Here is a 21,012-nt window from a genome sequence, read left to right as displayed (position 1 = left end):
TTTCAGCCTCTCTTCTGACTAAAGACAGCGTTACTGCAACAGTGGCAGGTGCTTGTCATGCTCAACTTCAGCAAAAGACCACTACCAGTAACTCTAAAAGCCACGTTTTAGCTCCCAGATTGTTATGGCAGGACACGAGGGTGTCTCCTCACTGCCCAGCCCCGAGCCCAGCTCCTTTTCTGCACCTCCTCTGAGCACTGGCGGCAGACACCAAGTCGTCCTCCCCTGTGAGGCTGAGAAGGGCACTTTATTCCTTCCAGGTGTCCTGCCCTGCTTTATTTATGGGCTCACTTTCTCCCCTAGTGCGAGAAACCCAAGCTTTTAGCCAGCTGGGAAGGATTGGCAAGACACATTTGGAAGGGGAAAAAAATTAGCAATGCTTTTTTCTCCCCAACCTTTGCTCACCTTATCAGCAGGGAATTTTCCAGAGTACTTAAATAAGCCTCGGCATCTGCCCCCCGAGCAGTGATGCACGAGGGCTTAGGAAAAACTTCCCATGAGGAATGAGAAGGAAGCCAGACTGGTATTTCTGTTCTCCAGGGCTTTGGTAAAATCACAGTGAGCCCAGGGGCCATCATGTCTCTCACAGGCCTGATAAAGTCACTCCTGTTCCCAAGCCGGTGTGGCAGGGACAGAGAGGAGAGGACCCTGTGCAGCACCACAGCAAACAAAAATGACATCCAACAGCTCCCACTTCTGCCCCGAAGCCCAGTGACCCCTCCAGCTGGATGCATCTTGTTTTTCAAATGGAAATGGCACATCAGAAAGAACCAGTTATGTGTCACCAGCAGCTCCTCCAGCTGTAAACTCACACACCCAGCAGCAAGGGATCATGTTTTTGCTGGAAAAGCAAACTCAGGCACAGAGGATGTGTTGCAGAAGCTTCATGAAGCCCAGGACCCCTGTGGGACCAAACCCAGGCGAACTTCAGCGGTGTGGGATGGAGCCCACGGGGCCTGTCCCCACTGAGCTCCTGCCCTTGGGCTCTCAGTCATTGGAAAGGTGACGTGGGAAATGTGCCAGGAGCTCAGTTTTGAAACACACAAGCATTAAGACCCTGGAAAAGTTGTTTCTTGACAGAAAATTAATCTTGGGTTTATCAAAATGAAGTGTCAGACACCTTTACGCAGATGTGAGAGAGATCCTACCCTGCTTGGCTAATGGCAGGTTATTCCTTTTCTTACGCTGTCAACTATTGTTACTGATTGTTAATAGCATTAATATTTCCATCACTTATTTATTTTATTATTTTATTAATCCCATTCAGGTTTACCATTGCCAGCATATGAACTGTAAATAGCAATAATAATGCCATCAAGGTTAATATCAGTGATGCTGAAGGGTATTATGTAAAACACAGGCTGTGAGCGGCAGCGAGACAGGCGCCTATAAAACCTGCCCGCGCTGGCGGGGGGTGGGTTAAACAAAGGTCTCGCGCAGATTTACGGAATTGCGTTATCTTCTGGAAGAGGTGAAGATTTAAAACCCAAAGCCTCCTTTAAATTTCCTGTAATGTTCCTTTCTATCCCTCGACTGTAAAAATACAGCCAGAGACATCCGTAAGGAACGGCGTTTTTAGCTTAAATTATTAAAAGTCTAATAGTGGTTTCAGTTTGCTTCTAAAAGCAAAGGCGGTGGCAACAGACAGTTTGTCGCCTTTTAAATCCTGATCTGCAGGTGTTGGGGTGACTCCAGGCAGTGCAAGGGAAAGGTCTGAAAGACAGGACAGGACAAACAAAATCATAGATGTCCCCTGAAAGCCAAACGCCGGGTGGGAAGGGGGAGGCGGCCGACCAGGGGACTGTGATGAGTGAGACACCCCCTGTGCAGCCGTGGGGAGGTTTCTGGACACCGTTCCCTAACAATTCCAGGGCATTTCAAACCTAGGGTGGCCCTGCACCATCAGGTGTTTGTTCATGGCACGTTGTTTATCGAGAGGAGCAGCGATCCCATCAGCATTACCACACCTGCAGGATTTATTCCCTCAGAAATAAAAATAAATCTGCTACCTAAGGGCTTATCAGCAATTAAAAGCCCAAAATATCTTTATGCAGATGACCACTCTCACAACTGGAACGCCCACGGCTCCGTGAGGGTCCTACATGTTCATCACTATCATATCCAGGTAACCCAGCACGTTGGTGCCCCTCTTCCCATGGGTGACTCTGGGGCCAAGGCAGGGACAGCAGACGGGGACCTCCAGGGACATCCCTGTTACAAACCTGGCAACCCCAGGAAATATTTGCTAATGTTGCTTTGGAAAAAAAGGGGCTAAAAGATATTAAAGAATGAGAACTTGAATCCCATAGGAATTCCAGGAGAGTACAGGAGACACTGGTAAAGAGACCACTGAAAACAGGACCTGAGGGAAATGTGGGGAAAGGGCTCTGTTTGCCCCTCTGAGATGGATTTCTGGAGATAAAGAACACGTTGGCTTCCTGCACGCACCAGTGGGACTGAGTACTCACACCACTGGATCTGGGAGGAACTGGTAAAGGAGCCGGAGCTATAAAATACCTTTCTGCTCCCTTTTCAGGGATGCTGCTGCAGAGGGTGCAGAGTCTGCCAGAGCAGGGAATGAAAAAGGATGCTTGCCATGGAGGAAGGCTTCATCCTGCGGTGGGAAGTGGCCCGTCCACACAGACCCTCCTTTCTTTGTTACATCTGCCTTGCCTTGAAGAATTAAATTAGATATACAAGGGGGAAAGAGAGAAGGAGAGGGGGAGAGAAGGAGAGAGGGAGGGCAAGAGAGGGAGGGAGGGAGAGAGCAGAAAAAAGGCTCAGGCAAGAATATATTTCCTATGTCTGGATAAGGGGAAGGATTCGAGGTAATTGCTTGCTTTTCTCATTGTTCTCAGCTGCCAAGCAGAGATTCATAGAGTGTCTGCAAAGATCTCTCTCTTTTTTCTTTTCCTTCTAATTCTTCACCCCCCCAAACCCCCATCTGCCCCGATCCCTATCCCTCCCCTTCCTCCTGCTTATTCCACCCTAGGAGAAAAAAAAAAAAAAGTAATTTGTCTGTTTTATTTATGATGCAATGAAGGTATGCTGAACGCATCGGGATAACCTGACACTGGTCAAACTATCTGTCAGCAAAGAAGAACTGCCTTCATACTCCAGCGAGTGCATAATTTAACCATTTCTCTCCCAGAGGCCAACGCCAGCCCATCCATTCCCAACACGAGGGTTTGTCACTGCTCCCTCCACAATCAAACCTGGGGTTGTTGGCAAAAACCAGCATTTGACATGTTTTCAATCAACCCTTTATCTTCTCATTTTCGCTAGTCATATACAGATTGTCTGCATGTAATAAAACTTCTCCTTGGAAAAACAGAAAATGATTTGAGATATTCAGATGAAAGCCAGGTCCCAAAACAAGATGGAACACACAAATCTGCCAGCTAGGAAACCAATTCAGGATGGATTTAGGACCCAGATAGAGCCAGACAATTGGATGCTGAGTATGGGGGAGAAATAGTAATGCCTCAGGTCTGAGAGAAGTACATCTAATCCCTTCCTCCTTGATGCACGGGGAGCAACGGCGTCAGCTCAGGGAGAAAATGCAACCCAACCACTGAGCAGGACAAGAGGGAAATGGGAGCTAAAGGAGGGAGAAAGCCAGAGGGAACAGGAGAAAATATTAGCAAATAATATTCCAAAAGATCTGAAATGTGAACCAGAAATAAAAAATAATAAAAAAAAAATAAATAAAATTAACTGCATAAGGTTTTTCTTCTTAATTTAAAATAACCCAACCAAACAAAAATAATCCACACAAGCGCTGTTGAAATGGGATGGAGAAGAGGGAAAGGAATTATTAGTTTGGATCCCACCATTTTAAATTAGTCCCAATATTTTGTATCACTCCCGACAGGCAGAGGAGAACCGTGCGTGACCACGCTGGCCAAGCCAGGAGCCAAAGGGGCCATTTTCCAGCATGGACTATGCTGGTGGTTCCCATCCCACCAAGTGGACCGGGGGATTCCCAGGCAGCTCCCCATGTCCCTGCAGCTGCGCCATGAGTGAGGGCAGCTCCTGGTAGGAGACAGGAAAAGCCACGGCGAGTTTGACCAGATTTTTGATATCACCACAGAACACAACCCACGGGATCCAGCCCCGGAGCGCGGTCCCCGCAGCGGGAAGCCCTGCCAGGCACAAGAGTCCGGGGGCCGAGCACATCGACAGCATCCTGATGGTTAATAAACGACAGGAGAAAGTATAATATAAATAAGAGGAGATTTTGCCCTCTAATGCGATGCGTGCAACAGGGATCAGGGCAGGACTCCAGGAAATGAGGGGTTTGACGAATAGCTGCTGCTCGGGATCTTATTTATTCCCGATACACCCCAGCCCTGGCCGTCGCAATCAGGAAAAGATTTTATGAATGGGAATATCTATAGCAAGAGGGAATGTGAAATGGAAGGGAGATAATAGGAAGGGTCGGGTCAAAGCCAAGAGGCGTTTCCCGGGCCAGGCAGTGACAGCGGCCACCGCAGGACACCCGGGGGCCACCGTCCGGGGCCACTGTCCAGGGCCACCCGGCCGCGCTGCTCACACAGATCCGTTCGGGAAGCAGGGGTTGCAGAATTAAATTCTGGGTTTATTCTGCAACCCTGAGAAACCAGCAACTCGAATTCACATATATTTTCCTTTGTGAGATTATTTAGGAGTCAATTGTTACAGCTATTTGTGCACTTACCTATAAATATACAAGTACGAAACACACATTAGGATAAAAACAAATATATTTGGCAAAACATAAAAATAAAGACATAATTTGGATATGGGGAATCAATTTATAAAAGAAGAGATTCTGTAGCAGATCTATCAAAAACAGGCATACGGTGCTGTTTCTCCTGTCGTTCAGGAAATCCCACATCCACACAAAAATGATGAACATTCATGTTTTTCACACAAAAACTGCTCCTTAATAATTAGTATATTTGGGAATAAAAAGGAAGTCCTTTTTACTTCCTTGTTCACCTTTATTTTTTCACTAGGGAATGAAGAAATACGATGAAATTACAACAAGCAGCCACACTCCTTTTCATTCACAACCATTTTAAATATTAAAATACAAGTAGAGATCAATCCAGCAGGCTCAGACTTTATTGTCAAATTACAACTAAAATCAAAATTAGTTAAAACAATTTCATTTTGTTAAGAAAAAGCTACAAGACTGAAATATTCTGTGCCTGCTTTTAAGTTGAACCAGTTTTTAAGGCTGAGTCACAAACCTGTGAACAGGACGCTCATACCTGGAACAGTCGCGTTAATTTAAAGGCAGGAGCCCCAGTAACATCGTCCTAATTCCAAACAGGGTCATCTCCTCAAATCCACAGGTAAAACCTGCTAGAATAAAATTGTGAGCCTTTTCAACAGACAGGAGCTGCACAGCCCTGAACCCTGATTTCTGTTCGGGATTTGGAGTGTTCATAATTTGTGTTTGCCAAACCAGCCGGGTTATTCCAGCGGGGAGATGGGATCGGTTTTCCGCCTGCCCAAGGCTCCTACAGAAACCTGACAACCGTCCTCCAGGAGCCCCTCATTAAGGAACTGCTCTGCCATTTTGGGGTTGCTTCTTTTTCACCTGACTCGGCCCTGCAGAACCCAAACCTCACATTTAAAAATGGACTGAAATGTCCCCCCAAAAAATTTGTTATTAACAATAATTCTCCCATCCCTCCTCCCCAGAACGTTGAGCACGAATGTGCTGATAGGAGGGAATTTACTCAAATCAGTAATATTTTAATCAGGGACTCAGAGCAAACGAAAATCATACTTTGTAAAAATCACACTCTGTAACTGTAATTTATGTTTGTAAAAACATATTTTGTAAAAAATCCTACTGGGTAAAATAAAAGAACTCCCATTCCATTTCAAAACTCTGAAATTTTAAAAGAAAAGTAGAAAACACTTGCAAAGAAAAAAACCAAACCACAAATTAAAAAGACTAAAACAGGTCTAAGCCAAAAGAAACTTTAAAAATAAATTCACAATTCTCATCAACAATGTAAAAATTCTCTGGATCATGGACTTCTGCGATACCCAGACCTACATTTTCAGAGCTGGCTCTGAGGATATTTTTGTTTACGTGCTCCTTTGGTGTAATAAAAGCAAATAATAAAATGCAAGTGCTATTAACTGGAACGCATCCGTCAGGGTTTTTCCACCTCGGATGAGTGACGTGCATAGACAGTGCCTGACCATTTCTTCCCGGGTTTAAAATAACCCTAAACAATTTCTATAATCTGTTTTCAAGGGCAGCTTCTTGGTAATATGAGATTTTTTTTCCACAAACTCCAGAATACTTAATTCCTAAACTGTTTTATCGTTTGGCTGCTGAGTATTTATTTCTCAGAGATGCTTTTCATTTTATTTCCTTTGCTGAGCCCTTTGTAAGTCTGTCCCTTTCCCATATATAAGCATGGAAGGAGCACATGGAATAAATGCTGCTTCCCAACACTGTGAGAGCCCACGCTTGGGGCTGCAGACCAGCAATAGTTCCCTGCATTTGCCCCACTCTGCCAGCCTTTCCCTTTCTGAGACAGTGCTTTAATTAAGGATTTTGTCTCTCTCAGCCCCACTGCTATTAGATTTTAACCCAGCCATGCAGCCTTTCCTTTTTCCACTCTTTTTCATGATTCCTGTTACTGCAGCTCCCGACCCGCCGCGTCCCTCCAGCCGCTCGCTCCCCACATTGGATTTTTTCCTCCTTAAATCTCGGGCTCTTCCCGCTGGCCTCGTGCACTACCAGGGAATCATTTGCTTTCATAATTTACATTTTTTTCTCTCCATCTCTCCGGGTTTGGCAGGGGATGCTATGGACACAGCCTCACTGCGGGTGCTGTTCGTGGATGGCGAGTGCCCTCTGCAGGAAAACACCCCCAGCCAGGAAAAACCCTTGGAAAGCAGCGAAAAAAGGAGCAAAGAACTCCTGCTTTATTATGGTTTTCAGTCATTTAATTCTTACACAGCCCATCAGCGCTGCCAGAGCCCTGAGCTGAATTCTCCCGAGCCGCTCCATCCCTCCCAGCCCCACAGCCCCACTCTGGCCCATTCCATACGGAAACAGATCCAAGAAGAATTTTTGTTTACCAGGTAACATTTTCTGTCAGGCTCTAAAATCCCTGCCACGTATTTCAGAGTGCAGACATGCAGGATTCCTGCTTCTCCTGCAGCAGAGCTGTGCAGGATGAAATTTTTATTAGTTTTTCCCCAAAATAAGCTCTTCAGGAAATTCCAAATCAAGTCCTGGTCAGACACCTGTCCAGAACAATGGTCCTCACTGCATGCGCCCTGAGCACTGTGATTTTTAAACAGCAGATTCTGACTAGGTTTTATACATACCTTGATAAAATCAATGCAAAACATTGGCCAGGAGAAAGCTCAAGTAGCAGATTTAAATAAATAAAAAAAAGGGTAATAACAATAATAATAATAATTTAAAAACTCAACAAAGAGAACACTTTTAAGGCAGGTCTCTAACCAGAGAAAGCTTTAAACCAGGGAAATCTGAGGTCTCCTGAAAGCCTTTTAATCAAAGGCCAGGTCCCACACTGGGACTCATTGGCCCTGCCCAGCCATGATTCCCAACCCCAGCCATGATTCCCAACCCCAGCCATGAGTCCCAACCCCAGCCATGAGTCCCAACCCCAGCCAGGATTTCTATCCCCAAACGCAGCTGTGTGTCTTGTGGAAGAGGGTGGGATTAGGAAAAGCACCCTTCTCTAAAGGGAAAGCATTTCAAAAGATGTCATGAAATGCGAATTTCCTTGTCCTTTCCAAGAGATAATACAGCCTGTGCAGCACAATAGGCATCGCTCACCGTGCCATGGGCAGACTCCCAGGCTCCTTTCCCTGTCTCCCCCTTTTTTAAGGATATCACTTATGCAAACCTTACCCGGCCTCTGCCTCAAGATTTTATATCAGAGCAGCAGGGGGGCTGATGAAGTGCTCATTTTTTTACATCAGTCTTATAAATTGCTCTCCCCATTAATTGTTTCCATGGAAACAATGCATTTGGCTTGGATGGGGATCCTGAAAAATTTTTAATGGGATTCTTAAAAATGTGCAGGAGGTGGGTGGGGGTAGAGGACGTGCTCTCAAATACCCTCAAAAGAGATCCAGCCCAAGTTCTACCAACATGTGCCGTTAATTGCTTGTGGCCCAAAGCTGCTGAGCCCGGAGTCAGTCAGGAACTGAAAACATTATTCAAATGACCAGGGAAAAAAAAGCCCCAAAAGGGCAAGTACAGATTACGTGACAGCAGAGACGAGAATTTCCAAACACCTCCTGGCAAAACACAGCCATGAGACCATGACCAAATAACAATTCTTTAATGTCACAGCCTTAACTAATAATTTAAGCATGAGCAGTCCTTGATAACCCATCAGATCCTCCAGCGGCCGCGGTGCTCGCGCGGAGCCACGTGCTGACAGGGACAGCAGCAGCGACACGGCCCCGCACACCCACCTTCCCCTTCTCCGCTCTTCTTACGCCTGAGAGGATTTTTCTTCTAATTTTTTTTTTTCCCCAGCAGGGAAAGTATTTGTATTACAGGGTATGAAACTAGTCCAACATGCAAGCTTATTTAATTTGGAAAATGTGTGGCTAAATGCCACTTGTTATGGGATTAGTTAACAGCTGCAAGTCTGCTACTGTGGAAAGAATTTTTTTCACAAAAAAAAAAAAAAAAAAGGAAAGAAAAGGATTTAACTGAGAGCTGCTATGTGCTGCCTCCCAACTTTCTGTGTGGATTTTCGTGTTCCATGGGGTGTCTGTGAGGTTGTCCTCACTGCCCTGTCAGCTGCAGCCATCCACACGTACATTAACTCCTCCTGAGTAGCTCCGAGTGCGAGCAGTGAGCCTGGAGCGCAGCTCTGGAGCTGCCCGACGTGTCCAGAGGAGCCAGCCCAGCCCCAGAGAGGGACGAGCACCAGCAGCAGCTCCCGCCACCCCTTGGCTCCGGTCACAGACACCCACAAGCATCGGGTTACTGGCAGCTCTCAGGTTATACCTCCAGCTAATCCCGCAGTGCAGACAGGCTCTAAATTACTTGTTAAAAATCCTGTCCTTGTCCTGAGTGTCCTCTGGTGTCCTCCACCACTAAGTGCTGCTAATGAAGGAACAGATCATCTTTAACACATCAGTCACACAAGCCAAACCCACTAGTCACTCTATTTTGCATGACCTTCCTTCCTGACCTCTAAGAGATATTTCCATGAAGATGCCAAGAAGCAGGTTCCTAGACCATAACTTGCTCCCCCCTTCCCAAAGTGCTTCTCATTAGTATCCCATTGCTGTTCTCTTTCCTGCTTAGGAACACCTTATCTTAGTATCATGGAATGGTTTGGGTTGGAAGGGACCTTAAAGCTGATCCCATTCCACCCCCTGCCATGGGCAGGGACACCTTTCACTAGATCAGGTTGCTCAGAGCCCCATCCAACCTGACCTTGAACATTTCCAAGGATGGGGCAGCCACAGCTTCTCTGGAGCCAAAGCCCTTTGTCAGTTGGGTATTAACCATGAAATGGGTGTTTGGTCCCAGGCTCAAAGAAGGACATGGAGCCACTCCAGAAGTCGAGAGGAGCAGCCACTTCCTGGGAAGAAGCCACCAAAAATCCTCACCTGGGGGAGGTGTGAGGATGAGGATGGCTGGGAGGGGAGGAAGCACACTGCCAAGCACAGCAGAGGCTGCTCAGATGGTGTCACTTCCCATTCCAGGCTCTGCATCACTCTGCTGTTCAACCTCCAGCACAACAGTCTGAAATGTTTTCACGGCAAAGGCCATAAGGAGGAGATCAAATCCATTTGTCACACCCTATGACAGGTGTGGCCCAAATTGTCTTTGTGGATGATGTATCTTAGTGGATCTACTGCTCTGGAGGGCAGGAGGCTCTCAGGCCTAGCTCTGGGCACAAGATGCTCAGGCACCCCGGGGACCCACGGCAGGGAGAGGGACAAGGGCGTCGGCATCAAACCCCTGAAAAATTGCCTGTGCCTGTAGCTGTCCCAGACCACTCACATCTGAGCAGAAGGCAATGTGTGCCTGCTTCACTGTAGCCTTTGGGGGCTTTTCCCAGCTCCAGGACCTCGGGAAGTCCATCTCTATACCTCAGAGCCTCTAACAGAAACCACAAACCATGCGTTCTTCAGGAACAACTTGAAGAAAGTGCTTTGCAGCCTGTCCCTGAAGCAGAGGAGAGCCTGCCCAAGGCCTGCACCCACAGAACCTGGTGTATCGGCTCCAGCCAGTCTCTGCAGAACTGGTGCTAACTGTATTCCATCTGAAATTTGGTTTAAACCCTGCATTTGTTCCCATAATTTAGAAACAATACAAAGACAGTCACTTCACATGGCAGGAAATTCTCTCTAGCTGTTTCTTTTGGACACCGTAAGCCAAGTGCTTTCATGTCACACGCACACACATGATCACCCTGGGCTGACACACACCCCACAATTACTTGGACACAGATGGATGCTACATGGCATTTTTCTGCTGCAAGTGATACCCTGAAAGGGGGAGGAGGGAGGTAATTGAGAGCAAGTTTCTTAAAATCACACTTCTGTTACACCAGTGCCAGTTCCTTGACCCCAGCCTGAGTCAATGGGCATCTGCTTGGCTCAACCGAGACCTGAGTGCACAGAAGGAGCTTTTCCTTCTTGCAGATCGACAAAGCTGATGGCACAGCCAGGTTCCTCTGTGGTTGCACTCCTGGAAAGGGAGCGAGAGCAGGGTGATGGGGTGGGGGGGCTCCAGCACAGCCTCCTGGTCTCAGCCATGTGCAGGCAGAGGCTGCGCCTACAGTTTTATGCTGAACGGCCCCAAAGGACTTGCAACACTGGTACTTGATGTGTGGCTTGTGCTGAGATAAGATACCAGCAGAGGGGCTGGGAAGACCTTGAAAAGATCTTTAAAAAGCGCTGGAGATAAAAGCTACAAATACCCTTTTTAAGTGTATCAATATCTCACTCGCAGTGATGAGCAGCAAAGCAGCACAGGATTCCTGCTACTTAACTGTGTAAGCTGAATTTGCCATTTCGGTGAACAAATATAACCCCCCTCAAAAAATTTAAACTAAGTGGGGATTTCTAACTCGTTTGAGCAAGTGAGGCTCCGACAGCTCCGTGTGAGTTTGTCAGGTGAGCACTCCCATCCTGTGCTCCCGGGTACGTCTCCACACAGCACAGACACCGAGACTCACAGTCCCTTTCCTGCAAAGCACGTCAAAACTTCGGCACCACCACTGGGACCTGCAGATGCTCCAAGTGGAAAGCAGCATGCACAAGAAAGCTATCATTTCCTTATTTCCTTTATCTTAAAAGGGCCCAGACTGGATAAATTCTGGTTTTCACGATGCTACAGCAAAATTTTCCTTTTCTGCTATTCCCTTTTAAAAGCAACAGAATGAAAATGCTTGTTTCCAAAGCTGGAGGTTTGCAGCCGCCCTCCCCAGGGCGGCTGGGCAAGATTTTTCCATTCATCCACATTTAAAGCCGGGTCCACTTTAAGAGAAACAAGCAAGAATTGGGTTTTACCATTTCAGAAATGAAAGGTATTTACCCTCAAGACAGTGAAAGATCTTTTAAACCTTGCTGATGCAAGGGAGGAAATGGGAAGTTTACAAAAGTAAAGCTCTGGCTCTGCACACACAGCCCTGCTCCTCCCCATGTGTGGAGTTCACTGAAATCAGTATGGTTTCTCCGAGCACAGCTGCACAGAAACGCTTCCATATTTGAATCTTTTATCAATGCTAAATTTGCTTTTGAGAAAGAAAACATTCTTCACAGCAAATTCAAAGTTTGCACAGTTTAAAAATTATTTTCATAGAATCGCGGAATGGTTTGGGTTGGAGGAACCTTAAGGCTCATCTCATTCCATCCCCTGCCATGGCCAGGGACACCTTCCACTATCCCAGGTTGCTCCAAGCCCTGTCCAACCTGGCCTGGAACACTTCCAGGGATGGGGCAGCCACAGCTCCTCTGGGCAACCTGTGCTAGGGCCTCACCACCCTCACAGGAAGAATTCCTTCCCAATATCCCATCTAACCCTGCCCTCTGGCAGTGGGAAGCCACTGCCCCTTGTCCTGGCACTCCAGGCCCTTGTAAATAGTCTCTCTCCATCTTTCCTGTCGACTCCCTTCAGGTACTGGAAGGCCACAATTAGGTCTCCCCAAAGCTTCTCTTCTCCAGGATGAACAATCCCAATTCTCTCAGCCTTTCCTCATAGGAAAGGAGAGATGCTCCATTCCTCTAATCATCTCGGTGACCCTCTTTTCTCCTACCTCATGAAGCCACACAAAGCAAATCCCCTCACCAGAAAAAATGAGAGCTATTTGCTAGAGCCCTGATAATGTTTAAAAATATATAGTCAAACATCATGCTAAGTGGAGGCCTGATAAAGTAAAGTCCATCTCTTACGCTAACCTTCAAGGTAAAATTAATAATTAATTAGTAAAGCCAGGACATGGAATGATTGCTATCAATATTTTAATACTTTTACTGCTAATTTCATTCTCCCTCCATAATCTGCTGCTGAAAAAGCAGGAGAGCTGCTTGTGTGCTTTCAGTGCAGTGCCTGGCTTGGGGGATCAGCACTGGAGGAGCAATGTCACCCACCAGTGTGTCCCAAATTCCTGCTGCAAGAAACCAAACCCAACCTCCATGTTTTGTCACATGCATCCAGCACACTCCAGCCTTCCATGGCATCTGCTCCAAGCCAGGGCTGCCCCCCACCAGGCAAAACCAGGAGGGTTTTATGAAGATAAGCAAAATGAAACCGAAAACTTCCCCAAGCATTAGAAATATCTATTCCCTCTCCTGAGTCCGAGCAAGGAAAACTTTGGCCCAAGAGGAAAAATGCTGGGAAAGTTGTGAGGGGGTGAATCCAGGTGGTGCTGGGGCCCAGGAGTGGGGGGCAGGTGGGTGGGCGAAGGAGGGGAGGTGAGTGCTGCCCTCGCTACTGGAAACCGAAGTGTGTCCTGCCTGTTTTATTTACTCTTTATTAGTCTAATGAGGCTGTTTCCTGGGAGTTTAATTACCATAATAGAGACAATTCCTTTCTTAACCCTCTTTACAGCCTGGAAGAGAAAGAGCCTCTGAGAGAGGAACGTGGAACACACAAGCCGCAGCAACGCCCGTGTTTGGATCAGCCCCAGCACAGCCCCAACACCTCGGACACGTGGCCACAACCCCCCCCCGGAGGGTCCCAGCCGTGGGGGGGTCCCCGCAGGGCTCCACTGCCCACCCTCGCCCACTGCCCCGTGAACTGCCGGGTGGGAACACAGAGCTCTGCTGTGGAAAAATTAAGAGCACATGATTAATGCTACAGAAAATGTGTGGGTTCCCAGCCCTTTGAAATCGTACCTCTTCATCATTTCCATTTACAGTTTACTAATGAAATTAGATATGGTAAAGGGTTCCTTTCTTTTTTTTTTCCCCCTTAAATTAACTGTACATTTTTTTAGAGTTAAATCAACATATTTTCCATTCCATATTCAGCAAGAAATCAGAAAATTAAATGTGGTGTTTTTTTCTGGTGCTGCTAAGAGATATTTCCCTGGTGTTGCCATAATACATACAATGATTTACTGTATTAGACTTACACGTCTGTTACTCTGCACAACAGATACAACAGAGCTGACTAGAACAAGGTAAAGAGGCAGCAGGGATGAAAAGCACCAGATCTAAGAGGAGAAAACCCAGGCTCTGAAAGCAACAGCAGAGCTGTGCTCACCCAACCACAAGGCTCTCCCAGCCTACTTCATCCGCTCCTACACGATCCAGACAACACCCTGCAAAAGCAATTGCTAAACCCAGAATAAACTCGTGCCAGAGTCCAAAATCCAAAACAACACAAAATCCTCACTAATTTTCTTCTAATTCAGCCTCAGTGCCCCCCCCTCAGGGGAGGGATAAGGCACCAAGTTCGTTAGAAGTCCTGTTTCCTGGGCACCAGGGTATTGATGACCCAAAGCCATTAAATCATCACTGTGAGGCCAGAGACAAGGGGCACGTTGGTGTGACACAACCACTGTGTCCAGGTTTGTTACACACACACACACACACACTGTGCCCCGTGTGTTACAGGTGCACTGTCCATGTGAATTAACACATGCTCTGTGCCCAGGTGTGTTACACACACAGCCCATGCCCAGGTGTGTTACACACTCCTTGTGCCCATTGGAGCCCCAGCTCGCCCCCTTCCAGGAGCAGCTCTCCAGCACTGCTGGCCTCTGGGACCACTCCCTGAGCATGCCCAGGGACCATCAGGAGGGAATTCTCCACTTCAGATACCACTCTTTAAAAATGTAGGGTTTTGTGTTTACACAGCTGACACCTTAACTAACATTGGAACTGTAAAATGCAGGTGAAATGAAATAACTAAAGGCATTTCCCCGAGGTTCTGATCACAGAGTTGCCCCTGGAGCAAAGGGATTTGGGAACCTTGTGTTCCCATGCCACATGTTTAGGTGAATGCTCTGTTCTGTGGAGCAGTTTGAAGATTCGGGCTTGGCAGCAAGAAACTGCACTCTCACTAAAATTCATCCATGGATATCCCCTTTGAACGCTTCCCGGATGGTTATTTTCACTAACATTGTGTTTATTAGCAGAACAGAGGGAGGACTGTAAAGCAGGAGCACGGGCGAGTTTGATTTCCAGGCAGTGATGAATGGCGGGGGAGGCCAGGTCACCCGGCTGCAACATCAAAGGGGCGACTGAACCAGCAGCACACTTGAAGTTAGTTAAAATGCCATCACCATTTTCTGCGTTTTGCTTTTTTCTTACATTTAAAGAAATTATATTGCCTAGTTCTGGCCTCAGCCATTATTTCCCGGGCTCTGATGATACCCAGGACTCCATAAAGGCATTACCTGCTGGCACACCAAGGACCAGCCACCCTTTTGAATTGTGATACAACACGCTCCTGCCCTCCCCATGTCATTGAAAGACCTGCAACACTGCGTTTTGTGCAATTTGCCACGGGCCTGCCCCATCCTAAGGCACCAGGATTAAACTACCAAGGAATTCCTGCGGGTCTGGGTCCTTTTAGGCTAAAACTGGCCAGGTTCTTTTAGAGCTCTGCAGGGCCAGCCTTGCCCCTGCCCCTCTTTTCTGTCAACAGAGAGTAAGGAACCAGATGCTCTTGGGGTGGCACATGGCAAGAGGTGCGAGTTCTAAAGTCTTGGAGCTGAACCAGATACAGGTTGAGGAAATAAAATTGTGCACTAAGTGCAAACTTACAGTTACCAAAGGTAAATGCAGACTCAAACTGACTCATAAGAGCAAGACATCCCAGACTGTTTTGGGTTGGAAGGGACCTTAAAGATCAGGAGGGTTCCAACCCCCCCTGCCATGGGCATGGACACCTTCTACTAGACCAGGCTGCTCCAAGCCCCATCCAGCCTGGCCTTGGACACTTCCAGGCAGGGCAGCCACAGCTCCTCTGGGGAACCTGTGCCAGGGCCTCACCACCCTCACAGGGAAGGATTTCTCCCCAGTATCCCATCTAACCCTGCCCTATCAATATGTGCATTCTATATAGTTATTCAATAATTAATACAGGTATGGAATGAACCAGATCCTCAAACAAAGGCTTAGTATACACGGACAGAAAACAGCAGAACCTGTGGTAAGTCACACACACCCACCAGCAGCCGCTCCTGCGGGCCGGGCCCGCCGCCGGCTCCTCAATCAGCAACCGTTCAGCATGGCTTGGGCTGCTCCCGCGGTGTCCTTCCAGGAGGAATTCGCCTTACCTGGAGAAACGGACCCATCCCTGACGCGCCCATCCCGTGTTCCATTACTTTCAGGCAGGGAATGTCGGCGGTACTTGTACCCAACGGGGTCACGGCGAGGCCGCTGCGCCGAACCCGCTCCGGCACCGACCGGTTCGGGCCGCTCGGAGCCTGCGCGCGACCCCCCCAGCCCTGCGCGTGCCCGCGCGCGGGGGCACCAGGGGGCAACCTCGGCCCGGGGAGCGGCGGGGCCGGGCCGGGGCACGGCCGGGGCACGGCCGGCGGGAGCGGCGCGACACAAATAACTGCACGACAAACAGCCGCCCGGCCCGTGCCGGGCCTGCGGAGGGAGGGCAGCATCGCCCCGGGCTGTAACTGTGCGCATGGCCCGGCTGAGCCCGGGCACGGCTGGCCTGGGGGCTGCAGCGACACGTGCGACCCACGTGTGACACCGCCGAGAACGAGGGCAGCGGGCACTGAGCAGAGGGGCAGGGCGAGAAAAAGCTCGACTCTCTCCCCAGTAAATTCTACCTACTTTTCACACAGAGAAAGAAAGAAACAAGTTTTTAAAAACTTGTTTAAAAACTCCCCTAAAGTTGCTTTAGGTGTCACAGAATCCCAGAGTGGTTTGTGTGGGAAGGGCCCTCAAAGAGCATCTCGTTCCACCCCCTGCCATGGGCAAGGACACCTTCCACTAACCCAGGTTGCTCCAAGCCCCGTCCCAACCTGGCCTGGAACATTTCCAGGGATGGGGCAGCCACAGCTTCTCTGGGCAACTTGTGCCAGGGCCTCACCACCCTCACAGGGAAGAATTCCTTCCCAATATCCCATCTAACCCTGCCCTCTGGCAGTGGGAAGCCATTCCCCCTTGTCCTGGCACTCCAGGCCTTGTCCAAAGTCCCTCTCCAGCTCTCTTGGAGCCCTTTTAGGCACTGGACGGGGCTCTAAGGTCTCCCCAGAGCCCATCCCAAAACCAGGCTAGGTTCCCCCCAAGCGCTGCACTTCACAACAGGTTTCGGAGCACAGCAGGTACAAACAGGGATGTTGACTCCCTGTGGATCACAAGCTTCCACAGATCACACGGAGAACACACAAGTCTAGAAGACGCACCCAGGCCATGGCGTGATGCTGAGCAGGACATTCCTGCCGTCAGGCTTTCCTAAATTGTCTCTGGGTAAACAACCTAAAATTGGCCTCTCCACTCTGACGTACACCAGCCTGTTTCCATGGGCATTTTGCCTGGGCAAAGAACCCAGGCCTTTGTCCCAGATTTTTATCCATGCAATTACATATATTTATCCAGGCTGGTCCAGCCTGACCCAGGATTGCCAGGGCCTGGCCCTGCCTGCGCAGCAGCACCTTCCCCCCTTCTCCTCCCTCTCTGCAGAGACAACAATTCCATTGCCACTGTGTTCATCCAGCATTGTCTTATCAAACAGAGGGGGGCACAATATTGATCCTTTTCTCTGATTTTAAAAAGAGGATGAGGGGGGAAAAAAAAAGAAAAAAAAAAAAACAAGAAGGGGGAAGTGGACAAAGAGAGGTGAAATCAAACCCCAGAGCAACAAAGGAGAAAAACCAGGTGGAAGACGGGAATTGTTTTCTGAAGGCGAGCTAAGTAGAGAATTGAAACGAGGGAGGCTCCGGGAGAGGACCGAGGGATGAAAGGGAGCAAGGGTAAGAAACACAAGGGCTAGATAAGTCTGAAAATGGCTAGAAAGAACAAGGGAGAGAGGAGACAAGAATGGAAACCTCTGATGTTGGCAGGAAATGTTGTGATTCTAAAGATGAAACAACTTGTGGGGAAAGAAATTGGGAACAAAATCCCCCTGTGTATTTCCTGGGGTTGAACTGGAGCAACAAATGAAGCACGGCAGGGACGGCTCCCGGACAGCACCGGGCAGGAATGAGGCAGTACAGCGTCCTCTGAAGGGAACTCGGTGTTAGGAAATTACAGCCTTGCACAAGGCCGGGAGCTTCCCAAGCCTGCTCCAGCTGCAGATGTGGCTCAAACCCCCGAGCAGGAGGCCCATTCCCTGTGGCAGGACTATATATTCTATGGCTGTAAGGGTATTGCCATAAAGGGAATAAGGAGAGATGGGGCAGGAGAGATCCTTAAAACTTCCAAACTAATTTGAGACAAGTAATAAGGGACATAGATGGCGTTCGGGAAGAGAAACCCGACAGCTTTCTTACTTATCTAGGAAATGATTACAGAAATGTTTATGGTGTGTATTTTCACTGTCCCCTGCATGCTGGGGGCTCCAGTTCCTCTGGACAGACGCCAGCACGTTAGGAAAAAAATGCTGGGGAGAGGGAAGGAATAGATTTACTAGAAAAAACCTGCATTCCTTCCAACCTTTCTGCAGCTTCTTAAAAACATACAAAAAGCCTCCTTCAAGCTGCTCAGTGCCATACCAATTTCCTGTGTAGACCTGGATATTAGTATATGTTTTTCTGTGTCTCCGAAGTTTCCCAAGTTACCTAATGCATGCTCAGCATGGAGCATTTTTAAATGAGTTAGTCTTTATTGAATTATGATTTCCAGCAGTCACTAATAACAAAATTCAAATTGCTCCAGCAGACGAGGATTTGAAGAATGCTGAGAAGAAACTGAGTTTTTAAGAGACTCTAGAAGAGCCACCGACTGCTTGTGTATAGTAACCGTGAGCCTCTCGATGGAATACTTCAAATAGTTAATTAGATTTGCTAAAAAAATAATAAAAAATCAGTCATTAAGCATTCCCACTCTGGAGACACTGGATAAAGGCTGTTCCTGGCGCACCTACAGCTCCAGCAAATGTGGAGCTAAAAATTATTTTTTTCTTAAATAAGGTTTCAGGTTTTCCTCACACTGCCCCTGCAGTGGGCACGATGCAATTAGCAACACATCTAAAGGGGAAAGAGAAACTTTTATTCCATTAGGACTTCTTTTTTACCTCGGGAATTTCTTCAGGCTGCTAAAGAGGTGTTTTTCAAGCAAGGAATAATAGGGAGGCTCAGAGCCCATCCACAGCACACGGGGCTGGGAGCTGCAGCTCACCTGCAAACTGAATTTGCTCTATTTTGTTAACCATTTATTTTGTCTTTACTGGCTGTTCAAAGGGAAGTGTGATAATCCCACTGTTCCTCACTCGCTCAGCGGGGAGTTTAATCTAATAAAGCTATTACAGCCGAATGGATTAAAGCAACGTGAAGCATTAGTAATTTGAGGAGCAGTTAAAGAATGTTAACGCTGAGACTCTGCGCGGATTCTTCTCCAAACACGATCCCAGAGATGAAAGCAGAGCTCCTACTCAATATGTCATTTTTCAGGCACAAAATTTAATTCTTTCAGCCTCCTCATCCAGATGTTTATAGCAAGGAGCAAGAGGCTGCCCATTACTGAACAACTGCTGAAACCAGAGGCTGCCCTGAACAGGCAGGCTTTTGCTCACCCCTATTTTGATTAATCCCTCTGTTACAATAATATCTTTTTTAGAAAGAGAGATACGTGACCAAAGGCATCTGGTGTATTAGGATGGCTGCAATATTAAAAGCTGGGGGACTAATAATGTTCCCTGTCTGACCCCCTTGGTGCAGCAGATGTGGAGCATCGCTGCCAGGAGGGCTGAGAGCCATGACAGGATGGATGGAGATGGACTGTGGACCCACAGCGTGGTCTGTCAGATATAGGATGGATGGAGATGGACTGTGGACCCACAGCGTGGTCTGTCAGATATAGGATGGATGGAGATGGACTGTGGACCCACAGCGTGGTCTATAAGGTATGGGATGGATGGAGAAGGACTGTGGATCCACAGCGTGGTCTGTCAGGTACGGGATGGACGGAGATGGACTGCAGACCCACGGCGTGGTCTGTCAGGTATGGGATGATGGAGATGGACTGTGGATCCACAGCGTGGTCTATCAGGTATGGGATGGATGGAGAAGGACTGCAGACCCACGGCGTGGTCTGTCAGGTACAGGATGGATGGAGAAGGACTGCAGACCCACAGCGTGTTCTGTCAGGTACGGGATGGATGGAGAAGGACTGTGGACCCACAGCGTGGTCTGTCAGGTATGGGATGGATGGAGAAGGACTGTGGACCCACAGCGTGGTCTGTCAGGTATGGGATGGATGGCACAGGTGCTCTTAAACATCAGTGACCACATCCCAGCAAACTTGTGTTGCGCCATCCCAGTAACATGTGCAATGGTCTCCTTCAGACACCTGACAGGTGCAATAGAGAGGATGGTCATTATTTTAAAAGCTGGGAAATGAGAGAGTCGATGAACAAGAGAGTCTCCCATCCAGCACAACCAAAGTGGCGTCAGGTTTGGGAGGTGCTGCCCACAGCCATCCACAAAGACCTGCCCAAGCTACCACAGCTGTCCTCAGGAACATCATTGAATTAGTAGATCTGTACATTCAAAATTCCTCTTCTGATCTTCCTTACTGTATTTCCTATTTAAAAAATCAGCTCCACACTGACATATGCATCAATACACAGCAGCAAGATTATTTCTAGGAAATTCAGGGGAAAGTTAGAAACTGGACTTGAAGCATGAAAGTAGCTGGCAGCTTAACTATGAAAAAATCTATTGCCTCTACATGATGCAAGTTCCTCCACTTAATTCAGTCACTGGTTAATTTGTTTCTTTGTTTAATATGATAGAAACCCCAGGGATCGAATCATTCATAATAAAATTATATTAGTACTTTATTTTTGTCATTTCTGATTGCTCTGAGCAAGCATTATTGAATAGTTTGATCATGGGATACAGAAAGTTACCATTTAATTAATATGAAAGGTGCCTAAATTTTGAATAATATTGAAGAATAAAGCCTTAGGACATGGCAGGAGACTCGGTGTGTTATTAACTCTCTTGCTGTCAGCTTTGGGTGCACTTCAAGATGTGAGATTTAATCTATAAAGCCTGAAGTTGCTCAGAATGTTGTGGTCAGAACTACGTGGTTTTCACCATTGTATTGACACAATGGAGAAGAAGACAATGGCTGTGGGGTGCAGGTGGGGGCTGGGGGCTGGCTGTGCCCCTCTGGGTTCTTGGGTTTAGGGGTCACTCATCAGTGACAACCAGCTAATCAACTGGAGGAGCTCAGGAACCGTGATGTTGTTATTGGCAGTTTGAGAATAACCAACACTGGTGCCATGTATTCACACAAAAAGAGTCACATAAAAAATGGGGATAAATATTTCTTTAAATGAAGGTGGCAAAGTCCATCTGCCTGACCCTGCAAAACTGTTGGGCATCATACGGTGCATTTCAG

The 21,012-nt window shown here is 47.7% G+C and overlaps 1 protein-coding gene across 17 annotated transcripts in view; it reads right to left on the bottom strand.

Moving 5' to 3' along the window:
- Positions 1-21,012, bottom strand: part of ZFHX3 (zinc finger homeobox 3) — a 514,090-nt gene that overhangs the window by 445,617 nt on the left and 47,461 nt on the right. The window contains exon 1 of one of the 17 annotated variants that reach the window (XM_064670446.1): positions 15,650-15,877. The exons of 15 other annotated variants lie outside the window; for them this stretch is intronic. The gene's annotated coding sequence lies outside the window, so the exon portion shown is untranslated. Of the gene's footprint in view, positions 1-15,649; positions 15,878-21,012 lie in introns of those variants that run through there. One more of the 17 variants, XM_064670445.1, reaches the window with a different exon arrangement.

Source organism: Pseudopipra pipra, chromosome 14 (assembly GCF_036250125.1).
Source record: "Pseudopipra pipra isolate bDixPip1 chromosome 14, bDixPip1.hap1, whole genome shotgun sequence".
Taxonomy (NCBI): domain Eukaryota; kingdom Metazoa; phylum Chordata; class Aves; order Passeriformes; family Pipridae; genus Pseudopipra; species Pseudopipra pipra.
This window is presented reverse-complemented; position numbering and strand designations above follow the sequence as displayed.